The sequence below is a fragment of the Megascapheus bottae genome, chromosome 20 (assembly GCF_031878675.1).
Source record: "Megascapheus bottae isolate mThoBot1 chromosome 20, mThoBot2.hap1, whole genome shotgun sequence".
In the NCBI taxonomy this organism is placed as follows: domain Eukaryota; kingdom Metazoa; phylum Chordata; class Mammalia; order Rodentia; family Geomyidae; genus Megascapheus; species Megascapheus bottae.
Window position 1 is genome coordinate 15,617,385 of NC_143528.1, and position 15,909 is coordinate 15,633,293.

The following is a 15,909-nucleotide window of genomic DNA, read 5'->3' on the forward strand; positions in this document are numbered from 1 at the left end:
AGGAGAGTCCAAGGTTTATAGTAATTATGACAAATGAAGGAAACCATTGAGCCTATATTCCTTTGAGTCTGGCTTACTTAAGAATAGAGTTTTGAAGCCCTTTTAGAGAAAAACAAATAACATTTTAAAATCTCATTATCAGACATTACATACAAACAACCAAAAAACTAATCACAAATCACTCTCATGACTTCATTAAAGCAAAATGCTTCATTAAAGCACGTTTGTTCCAAATTACATATACTTAAAAAAACTAAAATATCTATTAATTTTCTATAATTCAGTGTTGCTTAAATGGATGGATTTAAAATATTTATATTTCCATCTTTTCATTCTGGACTATAGAATATAAGTTAAAAATAATATGAGCATTATACCCAAATGTATACAAGAAATTACTATATCCAAAATTCTTCACTAAAAGAATACACATTATATTAAATACACATTATACATTATATTATATATACATTGTTGATTACCAGGTGTTTGACAAAATTTTGTCAGATAGTCCCAACTGGGCTGTAGGACTTTAAGTGTGGTTTAGCCACTATGCATAAATTTACAAAACCCTCTTGATCTTGGAACCTATCCCAGGTATCGAAGAAAGCCACAATCCAGGAAACACACAAATACCTGGGGGACATTTTATGTTATGTGAAATTATATACTTTCCAATGAAATTGAGCAAATGCTTAAGCTAGTAATTCCTAGATCTGAAGAATAACTAAAAATAAAATAAAAATGCATATTGCCCAAAAGCTTTCTCTTAGGCTGATATATATATATATATGGATATATATATATATATATCATCAGCAATAAATTATCACAAAACACTTCTGCTAAACTTTTCTTGATCTCCAAGAGATTAAAGCATCACCTGAAGTTATCATTTTTATATGAAGGTGTGAACAGACATATGTAATATTTACTACTTTAACACATAATATTTACTCTCCTTAGGGGAGATGATAACTACAAATTCATGAATTCATGGTATTCGACTAAAATTATCTTGCTGTAGTACATTTGAGAAAAGTTCCTGCTATGCATAATCACAACTATTTTCACGTTTTATTATTAATATTATTGAGCAGGAGCAAGGCAATTCAACGAAGTGAGTATTACTTTAGCAGATTCTACTCTTTTTTGTCTTTTAACAAAGACTTTTTTATTGTATTTTATTGTCAGGATAATGTAGAGAGAGGGGTTACAGTAATATTTGCCAGGTGGTGGGTACATAATTTCTCAAAACTTGTTACCCCTTAGAGTCTACTCTTTCATGATCATGGAAAATAAAAAACAAGTTTGGACTCAGTCATTTTCCCAATTAATCTCAGTAACAACAAAGTAAATCTCAGTAAATTAGTTGCTTAAATTCCTCACCAGTCATTATCAAACTAGTCAGAACTAAAAGAAAAGGATTAAAAGCTCAAAATGCAATTTCATTTTTAAAAAATAAGGTGAATCTTAGAAATATAAATTAAATGAGAGACATAAAACTGTAAGTGACCAAATATTTACTTGCCACAGGGAAAATGGAAAATGATTTTCAAATTATTTTATTATCACTTACAATAAAATAGACCAGAACATAATCACTTTACTAATAAGTTAATATGATGTTCTAAATTCTTATTTCAAGTCCAGACCCCATGGGAATATAGATAGAATTCTTTCAGCCTGAGAGGGAGATTTTATATCATTCCTTTGTTAAATCATCCACCACACCTATTTTCTTACTTCCATGTTAATAGTTTATAAGCACATGAGGATTCAGGCTAGCTAAAGATATATATGACTGCTTCTGCTTTTTTTTTTAATTTTTGGTCCATCACATCACACAGTTCTTAACAATCAGATAGAAATTTTTAAACATGCCCCAAAGGGAGCTTTCACAACCTCATTACTCTTTCTAATAAAGAAATACAGACATTATTTTTCTCCTTATCATTCCCCTCCTCAGGATATCCATAATATAGGTCAAGAACAGTAGCTCAGGCCTTTAATCTTGTTTGGGAGGCAAAGAGTCAAAGAGTAGGAGGATAGCAGTGAGAGGCCAGCCCAGATAAAATGTTAAAGAGACACTAACTCCATCAATAAAATGCAGGCCCTCTGGCTTGTGCCTCTCTTCCTAAGTCTGTGGGAATGCTAAGCAGGAGAATCACCATTTAAGACAGCACAAAAATAACATGGGAACTTACTCAAGAAGCAACTACAGGTGAAGAGGACAGAGTTCAATTCCCCACAAAAGGGAGTTCAGACCTCGACACTGATCAAATAAAATGGTACAAATATGATTATGTCTGGAGTCAACACAAGCATATGGATAAACGTCCCACTGGGGTCAGAGAATAGAAAGCTAAAAGAGACTTTGGTACTCAACCACTTCCTTCCCAGCTGTATCAGTTCTAAATTGTCCTGCTCTGAACTCCCTTCCCACAAATATGAAAAGCTCTATCCATCCAGGAACTTAAACTATTATGCTACTTTGTCTTCTCAGCCCACAACAATTGTGACAGTGTTCTGTTTGTGAGCCATCCCAGGCTGTGCTCACTTCCTGTTCAGAGAATGAATTAAAATGAAAGAAAACTTGGAGATTAAACAACTTTTCTTTAACATAAAAGACTTTCCTGCAAGAATATATCTTTTTAAAGGTTACTGCAGGTAATGAGTTTAGAAACATTGTTTCCTGTTCACCATAAAACTCAAAGAACGGAGAGAAGTGATAACAGACAGATATAAAAGAAATTTTGGGTTGGGAGTTTGGCCTAGTGGTAAAGTGCTTGTCTAGCATGCACAAAGACCAGGGGTCCGTCCCTCGGTACCACATACATAGAAAAAAAGCTGGAAGTGGTGCTGAGGCTCAAGTGGTAGAGCTCTAGCCTTGAGAAAGTTCAAGGACAGTGTTCAGGCCCTGAGCTCAAACCCAGGACTGGCAAAAAAAAAAAATGGCTAGAGGATGAGTTGAAATAGAAAGGAAGTAAATTTAAAATAAAATACTAAAGTTAGTAATGCTCAGGATTAGATAACGGGCAAAGTGAACATTTTGATAATTGAATAGCAATGCTTGCAACAAATCTGAACTGTCTCCAATATATAAGAAATGAAGAGAGTTGAACAGATATGCTATGCAACATAATGCACCCTCGAAAAAGAAAATGTTTTAGCAGACACAGTGGCTCAGCCTGTAATCCTAGCTACTCAGGAGGCTAAGACCTAAGGATCATGGTTCAAAGCCAGCCCAGGCTCTGAAGTCCATGAGACTCAAATCTCCAATTAACCACTAGAAAAACAGGAAGTGGCCCTGTGGCTCAAGGGGTAGGATGGTACCCTTGAGCTCAGAGACAGGGCCTAGAGTTCAAATCCCATGACCAACACGCACACAAAAAGTATGTAATTGATAGTGAAAACAAGAAAATGTTTTTCCTGAGAAAATAATCAAACACATGAACAAAAATTTCAGCAAACATGTTCTTCAAGTAAAACTTCAAGTAAAAATTAAAGCTAGCCAAATGACCATATGCACAAAATTAACTCAAGGAACTAAGATGTCTAAAATTACCATGTCCAAACAATAGTGAAAAACATACACTGCAGTAAATCTTCTTGCGTGTTGTTTTGCTTTAGGTACCTTTCATTACCTGTAGCTACCTGTAGTTGGAACTTATTAAATGGAAAATTCCACATATAGATCATCTATAAATTTCAATATTCAAGCCGGACTCAGTGGCTCACACCTGTAATCCTAGCTACACAAGAGGCTGAGATCTGAGGATCATCGTTCAAAGTCAGCCGGGGCACTAAAGAATGAGAGACTCATCTCCAATTACCAACTGGAAGTGGTGCTTTGGACCAAGGGGTAGGGTAGTAGCCTTGAGCTGAAAGGGTCAGGGACAGAGCCCAGGCCCCAAGTTCAAGCCCCATGACTGACAAAAAAAAATTCAATTTGCAGTGTCCTGTGGGCTGCAAGATGAGCTCTCAAGACTTTCTCTTCCATCCCACTGAGCAGGAGTGTTACACTATGTCTGGCCACAACAGTAGCTTGCCCAAGCTACTCCATCCACTGTGAGGTACCCCACTGCTTATGCACAATCTGATACCATTTGCAATTCCAAGTATCCATTAAGGGGATCTTAGAAAAAGGGAAACCTGGAACTTGCACTGTGGCTCAAGGGGTAGGGTGATAACCTTGAGCTGAAGAGCTCAGAGACAATGACCAGGCCAAATTCAAGCCCCAAGACTGACAAAAAAAGAAAGGAAGGAAGGAAGGAACTTGCTTGTAAATGAATCAAGAAGCAATAACAAAATATACCTGCAGAATGGTTTTGTTATAACAATGCATATATTTCAATAGGAAAGTAGTAGAGAAAATACAGCAAAATACTGTGACTTCAGATATGGATCCAAGTTTTCTGTACTTTTTTTAAAAATCAAGAACAAATTGTATCATATATCTCTTTGATGTGAATTTATATTTGCTCAGCGAAGTACTTTCTTTGTGGCTTTGAAAGCTTCCTTCTCTGTGATTTCACTTGCATTTAGATTGGAAATAAGAATTTAAAATATCATATTAGTTAGGGGTAAGATGATTATGTTCTGATCTGTTTTATTGCAACTGACAATCTTCATAAGTCAAATTCAAATTTTACCTATGACTGGAAAATACTTAATTCTTTTTATCACTTTCTTTTAAAACTATGAAACTCTGTCATCTAAGCATAGATTTTTAATATGCAAGCCTATCTGTAGTGTTTCATTTTAGTGTAAAGCCACAAATAAGTTTACCTCCAGTCATTTCCTTTATCACCTCACTGTGTCTTTCTAGTTTTGCTGAGTGTTACTTAACTGATGGATGTCTTTTGCATACATAATATGGTCTGTGCTTAACAAACATAGAGTAAAATTCATAGAGCTTTTTGCCTCATGCATTGCACTTTTCTAGAAAAAAGCAAAGCCATAGGTTTAACTGAAGACCAAAAAAAAATGTCATTTCCTTTGATCATTTTCTGGAATGATGGAGATTATCTTGGTGGAGCTCAGCACAGTACTAGCCTTCGGCAGAGAACTGGGGAGATGAGGTTGTCAGCTCAGAAAAACATATGAACTTGGGAAAATGGATTGTTTGTATTATTAGCAAGGGGTTAGTTTATGAGCTCCTGGCTTCTTAACACCCCACTGATACACAGAGACTGACAATGGGGGCCGGGAGCCAGCTAGGTATCACTGACTTCCATTTTCACCTTTGCTTCCAGATGCCATAGGCTCTGCCCAGGACTTAGTGAGAGCCTCTGACTAAACCCAAGATAAAGCATCCAAAGTTTGACATTCTAATTCCCCTTCCCCCCCCTCCCCCGGCTTATCAGCAATCTCAGATAAGACACTTACTTATCCGGTCTCTGCCTAAAGCAATCTACAAAGTGAGAAAAATATTTTGATCCCAACTCTCTAGGATGCTGTGATGGCTAACTAAAAATTTATTTCCAAGAAGAGAAGAGACATAGATAAGCTCAAAGTTATCAGTATATTTAGATAAACTCTTTAAAATCTTAGGTATCCTGACTTTCTCATACCCTATTACCACTGTAAAAATTTAAGGTGAAAAAGGTTTTCAATAAGCAGAACCACATGCTCATAATCAAGATCAATGAATACCTGCTAATCTTAATAGAAAATCATGAATAAATTTTTCTTCATTCTTTGAATAGCCATAACAATAATTTTCCTTTTTTTTTGGAAAGTTTAACATGCTAACATTTTCATCATTTGTGGTTTTTCCTGCTGTCATTTTTTTGCTTCAGTCACTTGAACTTGAATGAGGCAATGAATTAATTCATAGATTTCTATAATTTTACCCCAGTGTCCTACTTTTACTCCTTATCAAAGCTACATGGAAGCAAACTTCCAATAACTGCTTATATTTGCAAACCAGTCCACATTTTTAAGAACCTATGTATTCTCCCATGTACTTTCCTTATATTTCTCATAAACATAACAATGTTTGACATTACACTGTTAAATTGAATAGCAAATTCCATAAGCTGACAAAAAATTAAGGCATACAAACATAAAAAAAATACTGGAGTACCTAAAATTAATAGAACAAATGTAAAGTCGTTGAGGATATAATATGTTTGAATAACACTATCAATAAACCTACATGAACCATTCCACTCAATATGTATGTGTATATATTGCATAAATATACATATATTTATTTCTTAAGAATATGTGAGGCATTTATCAGAGTAGATCACTTTCCTGGACATGAATAAAATTAATAAATGTGAAAGTATTTAAATGATATACCCACTATTCCTGAGTAATTTTGATAACTAAAAATTAAATGGTGGGCCAGAAGTTTGGCCTAGTGGTAGAGTGCTAGCCTAGCATGCATGAAGACCTGGGTTCGATTCCTCAGTATTACATATATAGAAAAGCCAGAAATAGTGCTGTGGCTCAAATGGTAGAGCTCGAGCCTTGAGAAGGTCCAAGGACAGTGCTCAGGCCCTGAGATCAAGCCCAGGACTGGCAAAAAAAAATATAAAAAACTAAGTGGTGTGTGCAAATATTTTATATTTGAGCTTCAAACTTAGACTAGCACCCTGCCTGTTTGCCTAATATCTCACTAGCAATGTTCATGTGTGTAAAACTCTCAGCCTGGCTTTCCAAGAGTCATCTTTGATGTAGATGGAAGTAGATTCCATTGTTTCTAGAGTACTACAGTTATGCTACTACCCCCAAAATCTATATTTCAATTCCTCTTTTACATTCTTTAAAATGTAATAAATCAAAATGCTGAAGCTAATTACCTACAACCATCTATTGAGAAGCCAGAGGCATCTTTTTAAAATATACAAATCAAAATTTGTTATTGCTCAGATGATTTTATCCAAAGAATTCTCTTCAAACAGAATAAACCTAATTTCCCTGCTACAGCTGGGGGAATCCAAATGATATTGTCTATTGTCCCTGACTTCATCTATCCTCCTCTCATTATATAGAAATGCATTGATCTTGATTCATTTGAGATTTCCATGGACTCTTCCAGTCTAGGGACATATGCACAGTAATTGTATTCTTTGTACCCAGTGTTTCTCTACAAGTTTCTGCTTCCTTAAAGATCTCTTTCTGAAACACTCAGTCACATGGAGAAGCCCATAATAATAATTCTGTTCATTATACAATTATATATATTTCATATATTTACTTACAATTCTCCTACATTCAGACAAAAGGTCTATGGAACACAGTTGTCTGTTTTGCTTATCCCAAAATAATGCCTAGGTGATTCTTAAAATGGAAGGAACAGGCTGGGAGTTTGGCCTAGTGGTAGAGTGCTTGCCTAGCATGCATGAAGACCAGGGTTTGATTCCTTGATATTATATAGATAGAAAAAGCCAGAAGTGGTGTTGTGGCTCAAGTGGTAGAGCTCTACTCTTGAAAAAGCCCAAGAAACTCAGGCCCTGAGTTCAAGCCCTGAGACTGGCAAAAAAAGGAAGGAAAATCCTACTAAACAACAAACTAAAATAAATAGTAGAATGAAGTAGGACTTTTTGGTAGCAAAATAATAACTGTTTAAGTATCTTAATTTTTATTTCAGGATAATCTGACTAGAAAGTAGAACTATTGAAAATATAAAGTTGGCAAAGATGATTTTTGACAACAAAAAATTCACTGGAAATTAAAGATAAGATTAAAGAATCAGATAAATGTGTTAAAAAAAATAAGACAGGGCCAGGAGTTTGGCCTAGTGGTAGAGTGCTTGCCTAGCATGCACGAAGACCCGGGTTCTATTCCTTGGTACCACGTGCATAGAAAAAAGCTGGAAGTGGTGCTGAGGCTCAAGTGGTAGAGCTCTAGCCTTGAGAAAGTCCAAGGACAGGGCTCAGGCCCTGAGCTCAAGCCCAGGACTGGCAAAAAAAAAAAAAGACAGAAAAGTAAAGAATACAATTTCCTCAGGAGTTATGTTGTTCAACCAGAGGGAATTCTCAAAAGCAGAGCAGAAAATATAGATAGGAGAAAAGTATGTTAGTCACTGTAGGCTATAAGAGAATATAAATAATGATAGCATGAACAAGAGAAGCTTATTTCATAGTTCAAAAGCCCTAATGCTCAAGATCTACATATTACAGGGTCAGTTTTGGTGAGACTTCTCATTCTGGCTTGAAGATGACTTTCTACATGCTCTGCCTACCACACAGTCCTTCCTCTGAGTGTGCATAGAAAGAAAGAGAACTCTAGTGTCCTTTCTTCCATGTTTCTATACAATTGCCAATCCTCACCCAAAGCCAGTGGTTCATACCTGGAATTCTAGCAACTTAGGAGGCTGAGATCTGAGGACTGCATTTCATAGTCAGTGTAAGCAGAAAAATCTGTGAGACTCCTATCTCTCATCAACCGCCAAAAAGCAGGAAGTGGAGATGTGGGTCCATGGGAGAGCATAGGCCTTAAGCTCAGAAGCTCAGGGATAATGGCCTGAGCTCAAGACGTAGGGACAGCATATTTTTTAAAGATAGAGAGAAAAAATTGTTAATGATAATTCTAATGACTGCTATGATAGTGCCCTACTCTATGGCCTCATCTAACCTTCACTGTGTCTTTAAGTTTCTACATCTAAATACAGTTGTGTTGAAGTTGTATAGCTTCAAGATCTTAAGTTGGAGGGAAGAGAATTCAGATCATAATAGAAAGTGAGTCATTTAATGCATGCAAGAAATGTGCCAAAAGCTGACCATAATAATAAATAAATTTGGTCATTGTCAGGGAGATTTTTCTTTAATTCCTTGTGCAAAAATTTAAGAACAAGATAGAGTATGTGCTAATTATTCATGAAACAATGGGCAGGAAGAAGAAAAGAAGTCATCTATACCACACCATGGAATTCTGTGCTGCCATCAGAAAGAATGACATTACCACATTTGTAAGGAAATGGAAAAATTTGGAAAAAAATCATATTAAGTGAAGAAGTGAAGTAAGCCAGACCCAAAGGAACACAGGTTCAATGGCTTCCCTCATTTGTAACAATTAGCATATGTTTAGGAGTCTCCTAACAGAGGATCATAATATGTCAAAAGCTATGTGCATATGTCCATACAGGATGAGGCTAAGCTAAATGAACTTCAGAATATGGAAACAAGAGATTTATCTTTGTGATTGTTGTTCTTAATGTTCTGTGTGAAGCTATTTCTTTTCTTTTCCCCTTAAGGTTTATCTCATGTTGTTACTGCATCTGACTTTGGTACCTGGTATATTGTATATACCTTTATTTGGGTATTTGAAAATGGGAAGGTAGGGCTGGGAGTTTGGCCTAGTGGTTAAAGTGCTTGCCTAGCATGCATGAAGACCCGGGTTCGATTCCTCGGTACCACATACATAGAAAAAAGCCAGAAGTGGTGCTGAGGCTCAAGTGGTAGAGCTCTACCTTGAGAAAGTCCAAGGACAGTGCTCAGGCCCTGAGCTCAAGCCCAGGACTGGCAAAAAAAAAAAAAAGAAAAAAAGAAAATGGGAAGGTAAGGGAAAACCAAGATGAGTGGGAGGAGGAGGGAAGGAAAGTGGGAGAAAAACATGGGAAAGGGTATAAGAAGTAATGTACCCACTACCCCAACAATAAAATAAAAATTAAAAAAACAGAAGTTATCTATAAAGGAACTAGAATGGTTACATGTGTTACGGTTTTTTTTAATAAACATCACTGCTGATGAAGAAGAAAATTATTTTAAACCCCAAAATGTCAAGGCAGCTTAAATAAGTATATAGACAAAATAAAGTTTCATTTAAAGTATAAAATGGCAATCGCATGGTACCTAAAGTATATAGAGTGTGTCATCGGGAAAGATAAGGAGAATGCAAAGAGCATCAGTAAGAATAGAATCAAGAACAGCAAGAACAACTCAAAAGACAGAGGAAAGTGCACTGCAGTACTGTAGCAGCTTGACAGAAGTCAGTTTACACAAGAACATAAGGAGGTGGAGATTCCAGAGGCTAAAATGGGATTACAGGGTACACCATCAAGAACAGGGGTTAGCAGAGAGTAAAGTTTAGAAATGAGGGAGAATCAACATGTTAAGACATGAGAGCTACAAATTTCAGGAGAGGAAAAAAAAATCAACCATTTTTTAAATATAAGAGATACTATACAATTAAGTCATAGTCTTTCAGTCAAGAATAGCCACGAGGTCAGAATATTGTGAACAAAACTAAAATCAAAATATGATGTGTCATTAAAGTGCAAAAGACCACAAAGACTGGAAGACAAATATGTGCAATGTGTATCACAAGAAAGAAATGTAATTTTCTACGTAAAACTGCAAAAGGGAAAAGATGGAAGAATCTAGTGAGTCAAGCTAAGGAAAAGAAAAGGCCAATAAACATCCAGAAAATTGCTCATTCTTATTAGTTCAATCTCACTAGCTACTGATTTATATATTAATAGTGAAGAAAATAATGTTAGCTCTATCAAGAACGTCCAGTGGGTCAGAAAATAGGCACTCACATGCAATGTTGTATTTACAAGATCTCACAAATTTTGTTCCAATAAGTATGTTTATTAATAGCAATGTAAATAATTCCTTCCCATTTATTTTCCCATTGGAACTAACCAGATATAAAAACATTAATCTACAAAAAATGTGCACCTTGGTATGTATAAAAGCATTGTTTGTGATTGTTTTTAATGCTGTAGCTAAATGTTCTCAATAGTAATATAATTGAATAATTGATATGACATTCACAAAACTGTTAAGCAGCCATGCTTTTGGCAATATGGGATCTGACCTCACACTTTTGACTTTATATATACTTGGAAAGCACTCTACTATATGAACCATTTGAACCAGCTCTTTTGAAGATGATTATCTTTGAGATAAGTTTTACCTTGTGCACAGGTTAATCATGACCAAATACTTCTGTGTGTGCTTCCTCCAATAGCTAAGATGAAATACCACCATGCCACCTAGTCATTTACTGAGATGATGTCTTGAATAACTGTTTGCTTAGGCTTGTTTCCAACCACAATCTCTCACTCTCTGCCTCCCAAGTAGCTAGAATTAATGTTCTCTTCCTATGTCTATTATAAGCATCCTTTTGGAAAATGAGGCAGACTATCACTTTGGAGGGAAATTGATTATAAAATGTCAAAAGAAAAAAAATTAGGGTCTGGGAGAGTAGCCTAGTGGTAGAGTGCTTCTCTAGCATGCACAAGGCCCTGGGTTCATCTTCCTTGGCACCACATACACGGAAAAACCTGGAAGGGGTACTGTGATTCAAAGGGTAGAACACTAGCCTTGAAGAAATTTGGAATATAGAATAAAATAGCAGAAATATAGAAAAGTGCATATGAAGCAATCAGAAATAATTACCTGGGAGACAAACCCTAAAATATCCTTTCTACACCTCTACCTTGTCTTTTCATTACAATGGATATGCAGTGCTTTTATTGTTACTGAATCTAAATCAAACAAAATTAGGAGGAACAGATCCCTGATTTTTTATAGGCAAGGTACACAAAGAATACATTATAGAAGTAAGCAATACTCAAAGAACAGGACCAGAAGCCTCTAAAATGATTCATTTGCTCTTCAGAAGAACTTGGGAACAATGCAAAATCAATCAAACAAGACACTTCAGAAGAAAAGATAAGAGAATAATGGCAAAAGAAAACTGCAGTGCTAAAAAGACAAAATGGGGATTTAAAACACAACTCCAGAAAGGGCATGTAAATTAAAATAGCACAAAACAGAATTAGAAGCCCAATGAAAGTAGAAAATGAAGCCAAAGAGGAAAACTTACCTGTCAAACCTTTGGCTAGGGATAGCAAAAAAAAAAGGTCTTCCCACTCTACTGGCTACAGCTTCAAGAATCAGTGTGAACCTAAAAAACTAGGCTGTATCTGTCTGTGGCTCCCCAGGCTCACCAACACAGATCTATTTGCATTGGAAAATTCCATCTAAGTTGCAGTTTCATTGAAGTTGCAGCACCCCAAACTTAGGCATACAGAGGACCTGGAACTATAAGCAGAGGGGCTCAGACAGGGAACAGTAAAATGAGGGGAGCACAGGTTCAAATCCCATTGATATCTTGCTCAGCCTATGCACTGCGTTGTCTTGACTACTTTGCTTTGGCCAGATAGACTTGGTAGGAATTTCCCACACCAAACCTGAAAAGATAGAGCTTCTGAAGAAGCAGATAACATAAAAACATTAAAAAAAAACTATAGATTAATCTGCTTGATAGATTCATTCCTAAACATAGATTAATTTCCTTGATGAACACAGATGTTAAAAAAGCACCTCAATAAAATATTTTCAAACAGAATTCCACAACATATGTTTTTTAATCTTACTCTGGAGCCAGATGCTGGTGGCTCATGCCTATAGTCATAGCTACTCAGAGGCTGAGGCAAATCCACAAGACATTTATCTCTAATTAAGCATCAAACAAGAAAACGTCATGGCTGGCACTGATGGCTTACACCTATAACCCTAACTACTTAAAAGCCTGAAATCTGAGGATCACCATTCAAAACTAGCTCAGGCAGGAAAATCTATGACTCTTTATTTCCAGTTAACCACCACAACACTATAAGTGGAACTGTGGCTCAAGTAGTAGATCACTCTCCTTGAGAATAAAAAACACTCTCAAGGACAATGTCCAAACCCTGAGTTCAAGCCCTAAGACTGGCACAAAAACAGTCTCAACTGGAGGTATGCCTTAAGTGGTAAAGTGCCAAGTGTGAGTGAGGGGGAACAAAGCACAAAATGCTAAGTTCAAGTCCTAGGACTGGCACAAAAAGTAAAAAGATCCTACAATGTGATTAAGTTGGCTTTCATGGGATATTTCAACATACACAAATTCATCAACATAGCAAAACAGATAAATAGAATCAAGGACGAAAAATAAAAAAAATCACATGAGGTTAAAGTGCTTGCCTAACATGCATGAAGACCCGGGTTCGATTCCTCGGTACCACATACACAGAAAAAAAGCCGGAAGTGGTGCTGAGGCTCAAGTGGTAGAGCTCTAGCCTTGAGAAAGTCCAAGGACAGTGCTCAGGCCCTGAGCTCAAGCCCAGGACTGGCAAAAAATAAATAAATAAATAAATAAATAAATAAATAAATAAATAAATAAAATCACATGACCATCTCAATCAAAACAGAGATAGCTTTTGAAAAAAATTCAATAACCCTTCGGAATAAAATCCCTGAAGGAACTAGGAATAGAAAGATTATACCACAACACAATAAAGGTTGTATAGTCTTCCTCTCAGTCCCCATATTAAACTCCATGATCCAAAGGAACCAGAGCAGATGTGGAAGCAGTGTCTTGGTGATCTGAACTTTGAAACTACAGATGATGGTTTAAGAGAACATGTTGAGGTATGAGGCACACCCACAGATTGTGTGGTGATGAGAGATCCTCAAAAAAAATGTCCCAGGGGCTTCAGTTTTGTGACTGACTCTAGAGTGGAAGAGGTGGCTGCAGCCATGTGTGCTAGACCCCACAAGGTTGATGGGCGTGTTGTAGAACCAAAGAGAGCAGTTTCTAGAGAGGATTCTGTGAAGCCAGGAGCCCATCTAACAGTGAAGAAAGTTTTTGTTGGTGGTATTAAAGAAAATACAAAAGAATATAATTAGAGAGACTACTTTGAAAACTATAGCAAGACTGAAATTATACAAGTTATGGAAGACAGGCAGAGTGGGAAAAAGAGAGAATTTGCTTTTGTAACTTTTGATGATCATGATACGGTGGAGAAAAATTGTTGTTCAGAAATACCGCACTATTAATGGGCATACTTGTGAAGTGAAAAAGCCTCTTTCTAAACAAGAGATGGAGTCTGCTGGATCACAAAGTCATCGTGGAGGTGGATCTGGCAACTTTATGGGTCATGGAAGGAACTTAGGAGGTGGAGGAGATAATTTTGCACATGGTGGAAACTTTGGTGGAAGAGGAGGCTATGGTGGAATAAGTAGTCGATATGGTAGCAGAAGGTTTTAAAATCAGAAAAAGGGAGGGGGCTGCAGTTCTTATCAGGAGAGAGAGCAGGAGGGTTATCAGGAAAGCAGGTTACTTTGAGGCAGTCGTCCCCAATGCATTAGAGGAACTGTAAAAGTCTGCCACAGAAGGAATGATGATCCATAGTCAGAAAAGTTACTGCAGCTTAAACAGGAAACCCTTCTTGTTCAGGACTGTCACCACACAGTTTGCAGCTGTTGGTTATTGCAATGTAGTGTCAATTAGATGCACATTCCTGCGGTCTTTTTCTTTTTCTTTTCATTACATCAGGTATGTTGTGCTGTAAATCATGGTAGTGGTGCCAGAAATAAAAAATTAAGGAATTTTTAACTTTTTAATATTTGCATAGTTCAGTTTTTCTACATTTTAGTACAGAAACTTTAACTAAATGCAGTTTTGAAGTTGTTTCCTTGTGAGTGAACAATTAAAGGTCATTATTAATTACTATTTTGTATGAATTTTGCTAAAGTCAATGGTAAAGAAACACCTACTGACTCGCAATTTAAGGAGAATCTATTTTTCTCATTTCCAAACCATGATATGAATGGGCGCTGACATGTGGAGGGAACAGATGCTTGTATATATGCATTGTATGTTTTAGATACATCGGATTGGGTATTTAAATTGGCATATTTGTGAACTTAATAGCATTAAGATTACCTTCAAATGAAAGAACCCTCAAAATTCTAAAAAAAAAATAATTATAGAGGTTGTATATCAAACCTAAAACCAACAATACATCAAATGAAGAAAAAAAACATTTTCTCAAAATAAGAAATAAGACAAAGGAGATCTTCCTCGTTCTGTGTGTGTGTGTGTGTGTGTTCTTTGTCAATATAGTACTCTAATTACTTGCCAGAGAAATAAGGCAAAAGGAGGAAAGATAAAATCAAATAGAAAAATGAAGAAATAAAATTATCCCTTTTTGTATATAATACTAGCTTATTCTTAAAAGACCCTAAAAACTCCACTGGTGACCTTTACTTCTGGCAAAGTATTAAGACACAAAACCATCAAAAAAAACCCTATAGTCAGTGTGTGTGTGTGTGTGTGTGTGTGTGTGTGTGTGTGTGTGTGTTTGTGTGTGTGTGTGTGTGTGTGTGTTATTAGCAACTATATTTTTGGTGCAGGTCCTGTCACTAGAACTCAAGGACTTGGGCATTGTCCCTGAGCATATTTGCTCAAGATTAACATTTTATCAATTTGAGTCACAATTTCCACTTCAGGCTTTTTGGTAGTTAATTGAAGATAAGATTCTCACAGACTTTCCTGCCTGGGTTGGCTTTGAAGTGTGATCCTCAAATTTCCACCTCCTAAATTGCTAGGATTATAAGCATGAGCCTCAGTCACCCAGCTATATCAGTAACTTTCATCACTGCTGTGATCAAATACATGACAAAAACTAACCTAAAAGAGGCTCCATTCAGGATTACACTTGGATTTTGTTCAGGATTACATCATGAGGGCAAGAGTGCCTGACAGAGGGAGAGCCTTTCACAAGCCAGCAGATAGAAAGCAGAGTATGAGCCCACAAATGAGCAAGAGACAAGAGATACCCTCAAGGGCATTGCCTCAGTGATCTCTTCTCCCCAGCTAAGTTACATCTCCTACAGTGTTCTCAAACTCTCATAACAAAATAAAACATAAAACAGAAATTTCCTTCCCATAATTCTTTTATTTTTTACTTTAGTTTATCCCCTGTTGTCACCGCATTTGATTTTGGTACCCTGTGTGTTGTATATACATTCATTTGAATTAGGGAAGGGAAGGGGACCATCAAAATGGTGAGACAAAGGACAAAGGGTGAACTATGTTGGAAATGAACTTTACAGCTTGGGGGAGGAGAGAGAGGGGAGAGGAAAAGTGGGGGGAAAAAAAAACGAGGGAGAGGCA

The 15,909-nt window shown here is 36.5% G+C and overlaps 1 pseudogene; it reads left to right on the forward strand.

The window, feature by feature from the left end:
* Positions 1 to 13,998, forward strand: part of LOC150049202 (heterogeneous nuclear ribonucleoprotein A3 pseudogene) — a 47,741-nt pseudogene extending 33,743 nt beyond the window's left edge.
* Positions 13,999 to 15,909: the final 1,911 nt, after the last annotated feature.